Source organism: Pseudopipra pipra, chromosome 1 (assembly GCF_036250125.1).
Source record: "Pseudopipra pipra isolate bDixPip1 chromosome 1, bDixPip1.hap1, whole genome shotgun sequence".
Taxonomy (NCBI): domain Eukaryota; kingdom Metazoa; phylum Chordata; class Aves; order Passeriformes; family Pipridae; genus Pseudopipra; species Pseudopipra pipra.
The window spans coordinates 88654960-88670762 of NC_087549.1; the positions used below are offsets into that span (position 1 = coordinate 88654960).

The window sequence follows — 15803 nt, forward strand, 5'->3', positions numbered from 1 at the left end:
CATGTTATCAGCCTGACCCACATTAGTGACTTATCTTTTACATTTTAATATATATAATATTGTAATTGTAAGTTGATTAAATAAAGTGTACTTGATGATCTAAATTTCTGTTTTTCAAAACAAACTGCTGAAATAAGGAAGAAAAAACCACATTTTACTTGTGCATGCACAGATATGCATCTACATGTATACACACACACTATTTAATACATACTTGTGATGTGTCTTCACTCAGTCATTTAGCAGCCTTCTTCCCAGTCACTTTCAAGGTCTGTAGATAAACTATCTGAGGCTCTTCTTCCATGACCTTCGTTTTCTTTCCAATATGTTTTCTCTTGACCTGATCCCAATTTCAGTGGATGTACTAGGACCACTATTGTACAGACACTTGCATTAGATATTGATACAGAATAAATTTAGAGCTTGAGATGCTGAGAGTGTAAGAATTCCTTAGTGGTAAGGCTGAACTCTACAACAAGCCATGACTCTATTAGCATGGGCCAGCATGTTCTCTTGTGAAGGGTATTGTAAAAGAGAAGGATTGAGAATATGAGAGTAGGCTTTTTGTACCTTCCCTGTTTCAGCTGAGAATTACTGTTGTGAAATGTAGCTGAACCTCTACTTTGAAGAGTCCAAGGGAGAACATGCATACTTGTATTTCAGAACTCAGTCCCAGCTTAGACAAGAAATCCAGAAGTGTGCCCCACCACTGCTGGCTTTCAGTCGCTCTGAATAGGATCTTCCTCTAGCTGTGCTCACAGTTCCAGGTGTGAGCAAATCCATTTGAAAGTACCAGGGGAAGAAAAAGACAGTAAAAAGTTTTTGCATTTGTCTGGTCATTATTACACCAGGCTACGAACTAATGTAACTAATTCCAAATGCTTCAGACACTCAGTTTGTATAAACACTGCAAAGTCTGGAAGGGTACCCAAGGACTGTCAGCCTGGAAAAATGGTGAGGATTCACTTGCTGGGTCACTAGCTCCAGCTTCCACACACATTCATGTCAGGCCCTCAGCTTCTGGATGAAACCAGAGCAAGTTGCCAACAACAGACAAGAGATAGTTAGATGTTTTCCATCCTCAGGAAAAATGTAGTTCAGATAGATACACCCTGAAATTTGGACCATGGTTCAGATCTGTTCTTATTTTGTCTGGTCTCTGCCTGCTTTATACACCTGAAGAATTTAGATTCTTACTTATATTTGCCAAAACAATGCTAATATCAAGTCGAACATGAACAATTTAAAATACAAATCACTGGATGCTGGTCTAAACTGGAAAAAAAACCCCAAACCAACAAACAAACAAGTAAAAATCAGTAAGCCTAGCCCTAAAGAAGATGACTAGAGTTACTTGGGCAGTGTAAAATTACGGATACTACTGTAAACGTGAAGGTTGTGGAGCTCCTTTAGCTTCCAGAATTTATTCATTAGACCCAACTATTCTCCTTATTTTCATATACTAAACACTAGACCTTGGAGACAGGGAATTTCTTCCTTCATATAGACTTATATAGACTTCTGGTGGAGTCCTACTTCTTGGCTGAATCCTATGTGTCAGTTCAAGAGACCAATACATTCATATGCCACAGAGATGCAAAGAGGCAAATGAATGTGGTTTCCCAGACTCCTTTGCCTGATTTTCTATTGAGTGGGAACAGGTCTTCAACAGATTTGACTACAGCACAAAGATAATAACACTGCAATTAAGTTCTCTTTAGCTATATGGGGTTGAGAATACTGTTAATAAAAAAAAAAATAAGGAGAAGTGGAGAAGAAACTAAAAGCCCTTGTTGCCAAGTTGGGATTTTTCCAAACATTTCCAGTTCTGTGCCTCAACAGAACACATCCATGCTAATTTCCTTCTGTGCACATAATATGCACTGTTTGGACCAGTTGCTAACACAGGACAAGGAGAGGCTGAGGCTTTTCTAAGAGCGTGTTCATTTGAAAAGGTGTTTATTCTGTATATTACATCAGTTTTCCACTGAGGATTGTTTTGTTCTCAGTGTTCCTCTCCGTTAACCAATTTGGAATCAATGCCTGATCTTCCGCTTCTCTTGCAGTTTGCCTTCAGAGTCTTCTCCTTAAGAAAATTATGCATGGAAATTCCTTTTTACAAGCTTTTGCTGAAGCCACAAATCTGTATCTGAAATATATACTACTGAAAAATTTTGCCCAAAGCTTTGTCTTGGCTATATAAAGAAATTATAGGTGTGGACCAATTTTTGAATTAGCATGAAAACTGCTTTTATGTGTATATGAGAAAGGCCTTTGAAACATCTTGCCAAAGGCTTTTTTGTCTTCTGGTTGTTATAAGAAAACATGGTTGCCCAAAAGAAAAAACCTGATCATGGTTCCACCTTAATCAGATTCACAATCGTGTCCTAATGCAATTTGTCCTAATCCATTTCTAAGGAAGACAACCACTTATGATTTGGAAGGATGTGTGGGAATAAATGTGGCTATATGGAAATCCCCTGAGTCCTTTATTTACTATATTTTACCAGTTCATAAAAAAATCCTAATTACATTATAGAGAAGAAGGCATTATAAATGCAATGTATATTCTAATACAAAACCCCCTCTACCCGGGTGTCCTACAGTCAAACTGTGCTCAGTTTGCAATCTCACAGTGCATTTTATATGTCTGTGGCTGGTTTTAGAGTAATGATGCCATGCTTAACACATTTTAATACTGATAACACATTTCAGCACATAGCTGAAAATGATGCTATGTTTGTTTTGTTTGGGAAAGGACTGCCTTCTGCTTAGTGTGACAGCAAATTGCCCTTGCAGCAAAAGAGAGAATTCCTTGGTGCCCAAGGAATAAATTAATTAATACTTGTGCAAATATCTATACATTCATCCATACACAAAACCCTACATATTTATTTCATGAAAATTACGTACTCCAGAGAATGAAGAGACAGTTCAGTGTGTTCAGGAATCTGTTTAGACTACCTACCCCCCCCATACACATGCATCTCAGGAAGTGAAGGGTGGGATGGGAAAGCGTACAAGAAAACACTTAAGAAAATATTTAGCTTTATACATATGAGTATTCCATTGGAATTGTGTGAATAAAGTTAAGCATAACTGTTTTGAGGACTGAGGCCCTAAAATAATACAGAGGAGTTCCAAATGCAAAATGTTCTAGGTTTATTTGTTCTGAAACTCTTTTATGTACTGTTTCCCTCCATACACACATATTAAAATATTATAAATATTATTGTTAAGAAAAAAGTTGCTATAAACATTACTGACTATAATAAATGGCATAAACCTGAGGCAGGGCAGCAATGTAAATAATCAGAGTCTTTCTATTTACCCATTTGTAATAAATAGGAGATCATGTAACTCATGAAATCATAATTATCCAACATTTCATCATTTGTTTTTTACTTGGAAAGTTTGGGAAGGAATGTTTTTCTTTTGCACACTCGCATCTGAGGATGATCATTTTTTTCTTTAGCTGGTGAAAACTGAGGTCCTAATTCAAAGCTCATCATCTGCCCTAAGCTTTTTATCGGGTGATTGGTTTCGTGTAAAAGCTGGAAAGTTGTGCTGATGAAGAAACTACGGCCTTGTGTGCACCCAGTCAGGGAATTTTTTTGTTTGTTTGTTTGCCTGATGAGAAACAGCCCTCCACTGAAGTCAAAGTTTTATTTTATTTAGGACTTCAAGATAGAAGAAAATGGCCCTGTTCCAAACTGGAGCCAAACCTAAAATGGTGAAGTTGCCCCTGAATGAAAATTTCATTGCTTGTTCAAAACACATTGATCTTATTTGGTGCAGCTATAATGTTGAATAAGACAAATGGGAAGAAAATAAACTGAAAAGCTGACAACAATTAAAAATCTGTTTGAATCCCACAATATCAAAGCAATATTTCAATGTGAAATTATTTTTAAGATTTTGTGAATAAAAGTCATATTGGAAAGTGTTTCAATTCATATAAATCAGCATATGCAAAAGCAAAATTTCTTCAAAGCATTTAAAAAAAAAAAACAATAGAAAATTAAGTCCTTCATTAAAAGGACAGAATGTTAGATTTTCCCTTTCTTTTTTAATTATTTACTTTTAAACACACAGAAGTGCAATATTACCCCTTGATGTCCTAATGTTTCTCTATGTAGTGCACCATAAGACTGAAAAAAAATTGATGTACCCCTTGTAACCTTCTAGTTACTGTCAGCATGAATTTTGGCATTCAGAAAACTTCGTGCCTTAGCAGCAGCATTAACAATCAGAGGCTCAGGACCAAATTCAAGTGTGAAAAAGGTGCACTATAAGAACAACTTTAATGGTAAAATGAAAAGGACTGATTAGATGCCTCTAATGCATAAGCGGAATCTGAAGTAATTCATAACAACGGAATGAAGTTTAGTTTCCAAGAAAATACAGTCTCCGACTTGTTTACAGTGGAATAGAAAGTGAGACACATTTTTGTTTCAGTACACTGCACCAGTAAGTCTCTAAACTGAAGTCCTAATTAATGTGTGAACCAAACATTGCAGCAACTAAAATCATCTTCTTTCAAGTTATTATATACACAAAATGGAAGTGCTCTCCTTTGATTTTTGTTGTTGTTTTCACTTTGGTTTGTTGTGGGGTTTCTTTTTTTTTTTTCTACATAGGATCTTGCTTTTATTTAAAAAATCATTTTTCCCCATGTATTTTGTTTCAACGTTTGGAATATATTTCTTATGCGCATTTCACGCCACATGTAGGCCTGGACACCATCACTGGTCTAGACAATACCACTGGGAAAACTTTGTTGTCATACGACAAAAAGACACTTTTTAATGTTGAAGAATATTAGAACTAGTACAGAATTGATATGTTCTGAGCTTAAAGGCAATGATCATTCAAAAGTAAAAAATCTAATCAGATATGAAAATAAACATACTCTTAACTTGAGACATTTTGGAAAGAAAGTTTTTCAAAGAATGAAACATTCAATACTTTCTGAAATAGGGCCTTCTTTACACTAGATGTTAAAAAAAAAACAACCCCAGGTCTCCAAAAATATTTTTCTTATTTTTTTTTAATATTTAATTTTAGATTTATTAAATCTGAAAGTTGCAGACATAGTTTTTGCAAACTCAGCATGCTCAATAAGTAACTTTGAGTACCTTTAACAAGACAAGACTGATTTTCCTATTCAGAAGATTAATTTCTTATTGCTGTTGTTGTATAAGTACAGGCCTGTTTTCTTTTGTAATAAATAAAGCTGAAGTCAACACATGTAACCACCGGTATAATACGTGCATGTTATGAAACTTGCCCTGACTCAAATCTGTTTAATGGTTTTCCACTGAAAATTCAACATCTGCCAACACCACACAAATCTTGATAACTGATGTCATCGTGAACCCATTAAGCCTTGGTTTTTAACATGTTAGGAAAACAAAGGGTTTATGGAAGACTGCTAACAGAGGGCTAAATCCTGGAGCCCTTATTCAACAGTAGGGATTGTTCCTTAAGTAAGGTGTGAGTAAGAACATCTTAAGCCTGGCAGAATGTAAGCAAGCTCTTGTTCCACATTAAATTTAATTAACCAAGTCATTCATGAAAATGACACCGTAAGATATGAAACCTGTCACTGCAAATCACCTTTCGTCACTGAGGCTGATTTGGGAATGCATGTCCTGCCACACCAGCTACTAGCTTTGATGTGTCACAGCTGTGATACTGCAGCAAGGAAAAGCCATTTAAATAGAGGGGGAGCTTTGGAGGAGTAAGACATTTTCCCCTAAGGATCTGAAACTTCTCAGCAAAGGCCATCCAGAGATACATATTGAATAAAAAGGTCTTCATACTAAAATCTCATAATATGCCTGCAGGATTCCTGTAGCGGGAGCTAAAGGAAAAGCTGTGTAGTGTTGAAACAGTAAGGAGCATCCATCCAGATAAAGAAGGAATCCCATATTATCTCTAGCATCCATACACCTGCAAAACTGATAATGTCTATCCTGCAGTTTGTATCCTGGGCACAGAGGTGGTTAATCAAAGCTACAGCATAAGACCTGTGGGGGTGGGAAAGTAATTTAATTAATGTGCCAGATATCCTTGCCAAAGCTTTTGCCAAGATTAGGTTCAGATTGCAAAGAAATCTCCAAGAGAAGGATAATTCTCAACACCTGCAGGCACTTTTATTAGCTGCTCGCACAGAATAGAAAACCTTATGTTAAAGTATTTGTCTCTGCTCTACCAAACTGACCTCACAATGCTTTTATCTGGCCATAACTATAAGCAGATTTTAAAGCAGGCTGCAGAAGAGATTGCTAATGGGCAAGCGCTCTTGTGGCAAATCCACTTGAATAAAGTAACCTGCGGATGGAAGCAATCATATAAAGCTGTTCAAAAGGGGACGCTGCCAAAACAAGGGTAGATTTGGGTACACAGTGGAGGAAGAAAGTGAGAGATCACTAGGATCTTTAACACATCCAGAAGAGGCATCCATCTAATGCAGCGTTATGCTAGATTGATCCAGGTTCAGGCCACCAGGGCAGAACCTTGGCTTTGTTAATGGAAATAGAAAAAGTCCCCCAAAACCTCTAAATCTTTTTCTCCTGAAAAAACTTTAGCAGTGTTTTTGTTTGTTTGTTTTGGAGTTTCTAGTTGTGTTTGTTTGTTTTTTGTTGCTTCAGGGGGTTTTGCTTGTTTGTTTCTTTCTTTTTTTTTTTTTTCCAGAGGCAGTTGATTCTACAACACTGGAAACAAGGGTCAAAATTTGAATGCATAACAACAATGCTTTTAAGGAAACTAAACCTCAGTAAAAACCTGATGTGTTTAGAAACATATTACAATAAATCTAGGAAATTATTATGTTTTGGTACTGCATAATATGACTTCTCTCTAAAAGAAATTCAAGTGAATTTAAAGGTCTGTTTATCTGTATTTTGTTGTGAAATAATTTGTTTCTATCTGAAATGAATAGTTACAACTGTCTGGTGGAGGCTTGTCGAATTGTTATTCACTCTTGATCCAATGATATGTATTTTCTGCACATGTAAACAAGTAGACACATGCATAGACATGTGCAACACAATTTCTGCAATGATTTGTGGTGATGAAACGTGAATTCTCAAATGTTCATCATTCCACACACTCGAAACAATCTCTCTTTTATCTTGGATAATGTTTTATCCATTTAAGTTGGTTTTTTTCCTGGGGTTCAAAATACTCCTACCTTTTTTTCTAGATAGAAAAATAGCAAAAGGGCTCTGATTTCCATTCTTTTAGTGCTAATGAAATAAAAATACTAGCAATAATAAAAAACATCTGTGACTTCGGAAAATATAGTAAAAATCTTTAGATTTTTCAAGAAGTGGCCTTGAAATATTGCCCTGAGCTTTGGTGGTCTTATTGCTCTGGTTGCATTTCCTTGTTCCTGCCTCAGCTGCACCAGAATTCTTTTAAATAAAATGTTAATGACAACTCACAGCTCCATAATTTTAGATCAGATTCTCCCCTCTTCACTCATGCTAACTAGTACCTTATTCTGCAGGAGTCTAAGTCACCTAAATGAGTGACGATGATAATGAATAAATGTCCAGGAAGCATCTGGAAAACTGCAATGAGTCTAAGCTTAAACTCATCTCTCCTTACATTTTCACCTAGCAAACATCACAAAAACAGTGAATCATCCTAAGCAGTGATTGCCGTTTACATGAAGTGGGGTAAGTTTACATGGCAAGTGCTGCATGAGGTAAGAAGAACAGAGCTGTGACAGAGCCCTGCCACTTGCAGGTATTTGCAGAGGAAATGTAGACCCTAAAATTCAGGAGACACAGCTCTCTCACAGTATCTGACAGTATTAGCAAATGATCTAACAGCTCACACGCAGCTCCTGGGCAGATATATCAGTTCAGAGCTGACGTCGCTTTTAACTTTCAGAAAGATGAATATAGTCTTAATTACAACTAACTTTGCCCACTTTATACACTATGAATCTATAACTATGACTAGCTTTTACAAAGCAGATAAGAAAAAAAAAAATCCAAATCAGTGGGATATTCCTAGAGGTATTCATGCTCATCCTGGAAGATAAAATTGGTGCTAGGGTTTTTTACACTCTACTTCTGAATCTTCTGAGTCTCGAGGAAAAGAGAGTTCCAGCACTCTCCACACTCCAAATTCAAGGTGATGACCTGCCATTATGTTACAACTTACAATCTTTTTAAACCTATCCCTAGGATTTTACTTTGAAAACAATTCTGTATATATATATTGAAGAGTATATATATATATATATCATCTTTTAAAAGACTGAACTTAACATTTAGTGCACCATTTCAGTACAATAAATATCAAAGACAGCTGTGCAGATATCTTTGTTAGCATTGCTGATACAGGTCTCTCTAGATAAGACCTAACTCTTCATCTTCATCTTGTTACGAGCAATGGAATATGAAATGATGGAGTTTTGTAAAATGTAATACACTTCTGTGTTGTGTGGAATTTGCTTAGGTCCCAGCCCTACAGAGCACACACATCAGAGTTTTACACCTGACTAGTTCTACCAGTTGAGCGAGGCTTACTCGTGCGTATCATGTTAAATGTGAAAATAAGTGCCTGCAGGATCTTAAGGAGCAACATAGGCACTGAAAAGACAGCATAATCTTGATGGGCAAATAACAAATATGTTCCTCTACAGGGGAAGGGGGGGGGAAGGTGAGCCTACCATAACAACTTCATCAGTGTAAATTTGGCAAACACAGAACCACAGAGGCTGACTGCAATTTTTCCACTGTAAGCCTGACCTATAACTCGTTAACCTACTGCTAAAACAGTATTCACCTCATGTTCAGTTATCCAAAGAACTCAAAGGAAAAAGAAACCGGAATAAATTTTTATTCCCCTCCACTGGAAAAAGGGCAAGGTATGCTGTATTTGTAGAATTTTATAAACACTAGAAAAAGACTAAAAAAGAATCCATCACCAACTTATTGAATGTATTCATACAGCACTTTTAATGTCTCATGCCTTTTTTTTTGTCCACATTAGTGTCATTGAATTGTAACTCTTCTTTGATATTACATTGTTCTCACATAAAAATAAACCAATCCTCCTGAACACCAAAATTGCAAAGGTTCAAGACCAAGGATAAAAGTACTTCTTCTTTATTTCCCTAGGTACTCACCACCTGCCCCATTGCTAACGCTGCTCTTCCTAGCACTTCAGGGTATTTCTGCAAACTCCACAATTACACCAAAATGACTTTTGAATCTTTTCCTAGAACTTGAGTTCATGAATGCCTGTTAGTTTGGGAAGTATTAATGGGAACCATTTCACCAAATACTAATGCTACTTTCTATTTCATGGGATTGTGCAGAATTTAAGACAACCTAAAGCTTAACCATGGTAGTTGTTTTTGCATGGGTTTATAAGAGTCTGTCAAATTGAAGATAGGTCCATAAATAAAACATCAGGCCTTTTTTTTCCCTGTTATTACCCTCATTGTGAATTGTGTGAAAAATTGTGAAGCATAAGATTAGACCACTTTAATGGGAATAAAACCGGTACTTCCCAAATTTCTTCAGGAAATTCAGATGGATGGCTCACTGAGAAATTTCCAAGCAACTGGATGAAGAACTTCACTCCAGCTTCCCTGAACAAGTATAAGCTGTCATTTTTTGAAGAATTTTAGGGTGATTTCTTTTCTTTAATTTTTGTATAAACCTTCTAACAAAAGCACTGCAGCTTCTAGATAAGGGAGCGTAGGTCTTTGTAACCTTGGAAACAAAAGATTACTTTTACTTCCTTTGATAAAATGTAGTTTTTTCTATCTCAAATCCCCCTATCTTATTATTTATTTTTATTTTAAGGTCACTGAGTTTTCAGAGTGCCCTTTGACAGTAGCAAAAGGCACATGTAAGTTACGGACACACACAGACTAACCAACCTATTACCTTTCCTCTGCTCTGAAAATTGTCTAGGTAATAAATATATCACCATTAAACTCAGAGATTCCTAATCTCTACTTTGCTGTTTTCTGTTTAATTTCAGACCAGAGAAGACTCATCTTGAAACCTGACTGGATTCTTCCAGCCTCCTTAGTTGATGTAAAGAAAGAAAATGCTTCTTCTTATAGTCCTGGGCAGTACTCTGCAAGTCATCTTGGAGATCGCAAAGACTATGGAGTTTTCTGGGAAGAATCTTTCTTTCGTTTTTATTTCTGCACTCCAAGCAGATGCAATAAATGCTGCACAAGCACAAATATATGTAACTTTTACCAGTGACTGTTTTTCAGGAGTGGTGCCAAAAATGCAACCTACTGTGATTTGTGTTTTTAAGCTGCGTAACAGAGGCCGATCAGCTCTGCATTTGCAGTCTAGAGGCAAACTCCTGCACTTATACAGGCAAATTCCAGGACTGGATGAACAGTGAGAGCAACCTCTCCATTTCTGTGGGATTTTCTCTACTACCAGATCCAGTTCTATAAAATATGACCTTCAAACGGAGAGGGAACCTAATCCTATTCAAAGTTACACGTGCCTAATTTCAAAGCTTTATGCCTGAGGGCTATCCACACTGAGAGAGATACTGCATGTTGCTCACTCTTCTCCCCATTCACACACTTTTATTGCTGTGATTCTGTTGTAGAAAATAGCTTATAAAAAAGACAGTTTGAGATGTTGTATTCCTTTCTCCACCAGTAAAGCATAGCCAAACAGACACTACGAACAGTATAGTTTCTTTTTGTCTTTCCTCTTCTTAGAAATGCTGGTTTACAATGGGTTAAAAATCTACTGCTAAGCACTGGCCATTTTAAGGTGTATTCTTCTCCCCTGCTGATTTGCCCTCTGACCTTCTGGGGGCCAGGGTGGCTGCAGACTTCATTTTTACTCTATTTCCTGGTCTCTCTCTTGGCTGTGCACTCAATGTTTCCACAGCAGATTAATGACAGCTAATAATATCTGATATATCTGGACATTGCCACATAATGAGTTGCAGTCCCACTGGGTGCCCAAAGTGTCACTACTAACAAATTCACCAGAGCTGCACATAATTAGCATGTAAAGGGAGTGATCATGCAGTAAATCTGGAGGGGAAGATGGATAGCCCATGAGGAAAAAATATAAGGAAAAACTACTGTTCTTAACACTCATTGGTATATGTATGTTTCTTGCCATGAATATTTCCTTGATAACAAACTGTGGACAGGTTACCTTTACAGTAACATTATTCCTTCCACGGCTGATAGGCAGAATTTCATTATGCCACTGCTAATGTTACAATATTTCTGCAAAATGTCACCATATGTAAATTAGGAGAGGTTAGGGTTTCAGTCTTAGTTTTCTTTCAAGATGCACTGTCCCTTTCTGCTATGGCCTAATTCCCTTTTCTTCTAGTTTACAGACATGCTAACATTGGCCCAACCTTGCAAAATGAAATTGGCATTGGAGGACCTTCCTTCTCCAATAACTAAATAATGAAGAAACTCCACTCAGGATGGAGCAATGATATGGGAGTAAAAATGAGCTTACTTGATAAGGTTTTATCCAAAGCATAATCTTTTCTGACATGTCAGAACATACCCAATAAAATAAAATAAAATAGGGTGCATGGACAACGTGAGTTGCCTGACCTGATCTGCACACAGGTCTCTCTAACTTGTGACCATCTGGCTGCCCATCACACCCTAAGTGCAGTCTACAGCCTGGGTCTGGGCAAAGAGGCTTTCCCAGGAGGACGAGGAGGTCGACAAGGAGCAGATGAATTGTCCTGATGGGCTGCCTTCAGCCTGAAGAGCCCTAAATAGGGCAGCTTTGCTCTAGTTTAAGTCAGTCATTTGTCCTCATTAGAAACCATTGCTCAGCAGTGTTAAAGACTTCATTTTGGTTTGAGGTGGTGACATTTACAGGCCTTTTGTTTCTTTGACATCTGTGTGGGAAAACTTGCATTTATGTGACTCCAGCTCTGAGGTTCATTTGAGCAATTGCCCAAAATGTGGCTAGTTTCAAGTGCAAGGTTTTGGGATGTTTTAATTATTGTTTTGATTAACAGAGAAGCCTTTGGCCCTGAAGGCTTCAAACTTTAAACTGTTCTTGTTCTTAAGGCACTTCTGTCATTTAGGAGGAAAAAAAGAGTTAACAACGAAGCCTAACTTAAAAAACTAAATCCAAACCCCAACAAACAAACAAAAGATATTGCCTATAACACAAATATTTTCCCATAACAAATAACTATTCAAAGATGAAAAAAATGCATGTTATTTTATTTATATAAATTTGTATAAATTTATAAATCTATATAAATTGATCAAAATAATACCAATAAACAAATTATAATTTATAAGATATATATATGTTCTAGTTATATAAATTTATGTAAATATATAAAATCATAGCTAGTTTAGCTTAGTTGAATCTCTGCAGTCACCTTTTGCAGAGAAGATGTTTGGCCAGGAGAGTCTTGTGATCCTCAGGCTGAGCAAGCAGAAGCTGACAGAAACAATTTTATATCAAAGGCAGAAGTTTCACAGAGCTCAGGTACCAGCCTGTGTTTGGGATACTGGTGAGCGCTGCCAATAAACCTTGACACTTTTAATAATGTGAACTGCTATTCAGCAGTGCAGGGATGCACCCTGGAAATAATAGTATCTTCTCCTGCCCACTACTGCATTCCTATTTCTGTCATTAGTTAAGTGCTCATGAGCTGAGCCCCACAGATCAGCTCATAAGCTCCAAAAATTTCTGTATTCTCAACTCATAGTGAGTTTCATGCTGGCTCGTGTTCTGTTGAAGAATCACCTTTTGGAGTCATGTGACTTTAAAGTTTAGACACTTTTTTTGAAAAAGAAGGTTTCTATACTACATGTATAAACCCTGGTGATGTAAAAACAGCACAGCTCATTAAAAAGCAAGCATTTCTTTTAAAAATCCTGCAAGTTTTGCACCTTAGAAAGGGAAATCCTATTGAATTTTGGAAGGAAAGAAAAAAGAAAAAAAGGAAGAAATTTAAAATCTTTAAAATTTTCCTGACAAGAACCAACTTTATTTTGAATCCCTTGTTCTATTGCCTTGTCTCTGCAATCCATATGGTAACTCTCAGCACAATTATTCAAGATTCATCTTTTCACATAATTTCTTTGAATACAAAAAAACCCAAATGAAAAAAAAAAAACAAAACAAACAAAACGAAAAATTAAAACAAGGCTTATATTGTTTATCTTGTTTTTAATGAAAGAATGATGCTCACAGCCTATCCAACTCCCACAGGGGCCTTTTTTTATACAATCTTAATGATAATTAACTGACAGTGATTGATGGAACTGAGGTAAGAGTAGATGCAACTGCACCATCCTACCCAATTCATTTTTCTATTTTTTATGAGCCTTGGTTTATTTCTAAATAATATAAAATGTATTATTTGTCCAATTTAAATTTCACATTTAAAGTTCATCAGAAATGCATTTGCCCAATTGTTTTGTCACCTTGCTGACTGGGATTTCATATAGTCAGATATCATTCTGTGTCAAGTTTAAGGAAGGCAAGTACTTTTGTATTGGAAATACATGCAAACATTCACATACATTTCCATAAGTTTTGTAGATAAAAGTATTTCTACTGGAAAATGTGCCCCAGCACACTGAGGCTGTACAGAATTTTTGAATATGTCCACATGGAATTACATTGAAGGGAATATGAGTCTTTTTTAGGTTTGTTTCAAAATATTGTTGTTAGCATTGTAGTCACCTCTAGGGGTATTTTTTATATGCACTGAACTGTATTTCCACAAAATCATCTTTGCTGAAAAACTCCCAGAGTCTCACGTCCAACTTTGGTCTTGTTGAATATCACAGCCTCTTACACATTGTCTAGAATGACTACATGAAATTACATTCTTTTTCCTTATTCTTCAAATCTGTTTTAAATAATTGTTGCTGTTCTGTTAGTTGTGTCAGCCTTAAAATTTTGTATATATATCAACTATTTTAAAAGCTTTTGGCAGAGTTCTATTGCTTTATCAGGAAAATGGTCCAATTTGAAATGTGTATGTTACACAGAAGACTTCATGTTTTGAATTTCTTCATCTGACAGGTGAATTCTCTCTGGTATTTTATCACTTCTTACATTTAAATGATATTATTTTAACTGCTTTTCTGAAAGAGTCTTTCCTTCTTTTATTGGTTGAAAGAAAAATAAGTTCTTTTTAGACATGCAGTGTTCCCTTAACAGCTTCACTGCCCTTTCAGTGTGTCATTACATATAACAAAATGTACACACAATGCATCCCTTGGGTGTTAAAGCTTATCACGGTGCAGTACTTTCAAAGTGAGTGTTTTATACCATTTGGCACCCTGAGGACACGTGAGGTGACACCACTGGTCTCTCAGGAGAGACCTCACTGATTTCTTACAGCTCTTGCTGATGAAGAAATTAGTCAATAACTATATTTTGTAAATTCTAGCAGCCTTTTCTTTCTTTCCCTCCCATAAGACAGAGGCTGTGGAAAAACTGCATCTGCCTGGGCCTCAAGGCATGTTCAGTTTTTGCCTACCTTTATACCCTCTTGATGAGAGTAACAAATCAAGTTCAAGCATCCTGTACTGAGAGATCCTTCACTAAGTCAGACACTGCTAAGCTCTTACTACTAGGTAAGACTTCCATGGAGGTCTATCAACAAGTCTCAATCATCCATACAGGTTATTGCTCAGGGACAAGGGACACCTCTTTCTGCCCAAGGGCTGCCTGCTGTCACTGAAGCATCCTTTTCCAATACAATCAGTGATCATTTGACACACAGGGGACTGCCAGACTTCCAGGATTATGGCCAATAAACCTTCCCCACTATGAGAAGAACCACTAGTGACCATGAAACATGCATTTTTCAAGCACTAGAGAAGATGGGTAATACATAAATACCTCCTTACTTAAATTATTTTTGAAGAATGCTTTCCTTAAGAATAAGCTGGGAAATGTTGGTCTGTGCACGAGAGAACATATCCCCTGCCCCATGCAGAAATTCCATGGTCTCACTGCTTCACAGACACCAACAAATGGAAAAAAACAATTGCAAGAAAACTGAAGGTGGGGTTTTTTTCCCCTTCAGCTGAAGAACAAAGCAGCAATAACAAATGATTTTGTGTCAAAAGAAACCTTCCTTCCAAGTGACCTGAAATTAAACATTTCCTTGTCACATATTGTGAGAAAAGCAAAAGACACGGAATCATAGAAAGGTTTGGGTTGGAAGGGACCTTACCTATCATTCAGGTTTTTTACATAATGAGAAGCAGCACTAATAGGAAAGGCTGAGAAACTCTACACCACTTTCCCCAATTTAAAAATTAGAGCAATTCTGACTCAAGTTCAAAACCCATCGAGTAAAGGTAGAAAAGGAACTGAGCTCTTCCAAGGCCTAACCTCTGTGATGTTGGAATGGTTGAGAGGCCAGGGCAGCTACATTGTCTGTATTATAAAATTTTAGTCTCAATTTCTTTCATCAGGGAAAATTACTCATGAATATGACATGAATCAGTGCTTTTCAACGGGCTTGTTTCTAATTCTATGTACCCACCTATCATATCTCTATGAGTAACATCAGGAACATATAGTAATGAAGACAATCATCCAAGTATAAATAACCTCGTATCTGAAACAACCTTAAGTTTCTCCATGACAAGAAGGATTATAAATTGCATCGAGGACTTACAGAGAGAATGATACATTTATAGTCTATGGTACTTTACCTGTGACAAATAACACCTGAGATCATTTAAGATCTATTGCCACAGGGTAAAACATATCCTTAATTTTATGCTGGTGGCTCCTTACAAAAAAATATAACAG

General features: G+C 36.7%; 1 long non-coding RNA gene across 1 annotated transcript in view; it reads left to right on the forward strand.

Moving 5' to 3' along the window:
- LOC135418604 (uncharacterized) overlaps positions 1–14108 on the forward strand; it is a 33788-nt gene extending 19680 nt beyond the window's left edge. Inside the window, exon 3 of the long non-coding RNA XR_010432569.1 lies at positions 10018–14108. This is a non-coding gene — a long non-coding RNA (uncharacterized LOC135418604). The remainder of the gene's footprint in view (positions 1–10017) is intronic.
- The last annotated feature ends 1695 nt before the right edge of the window (positions 14109–15803 follow it).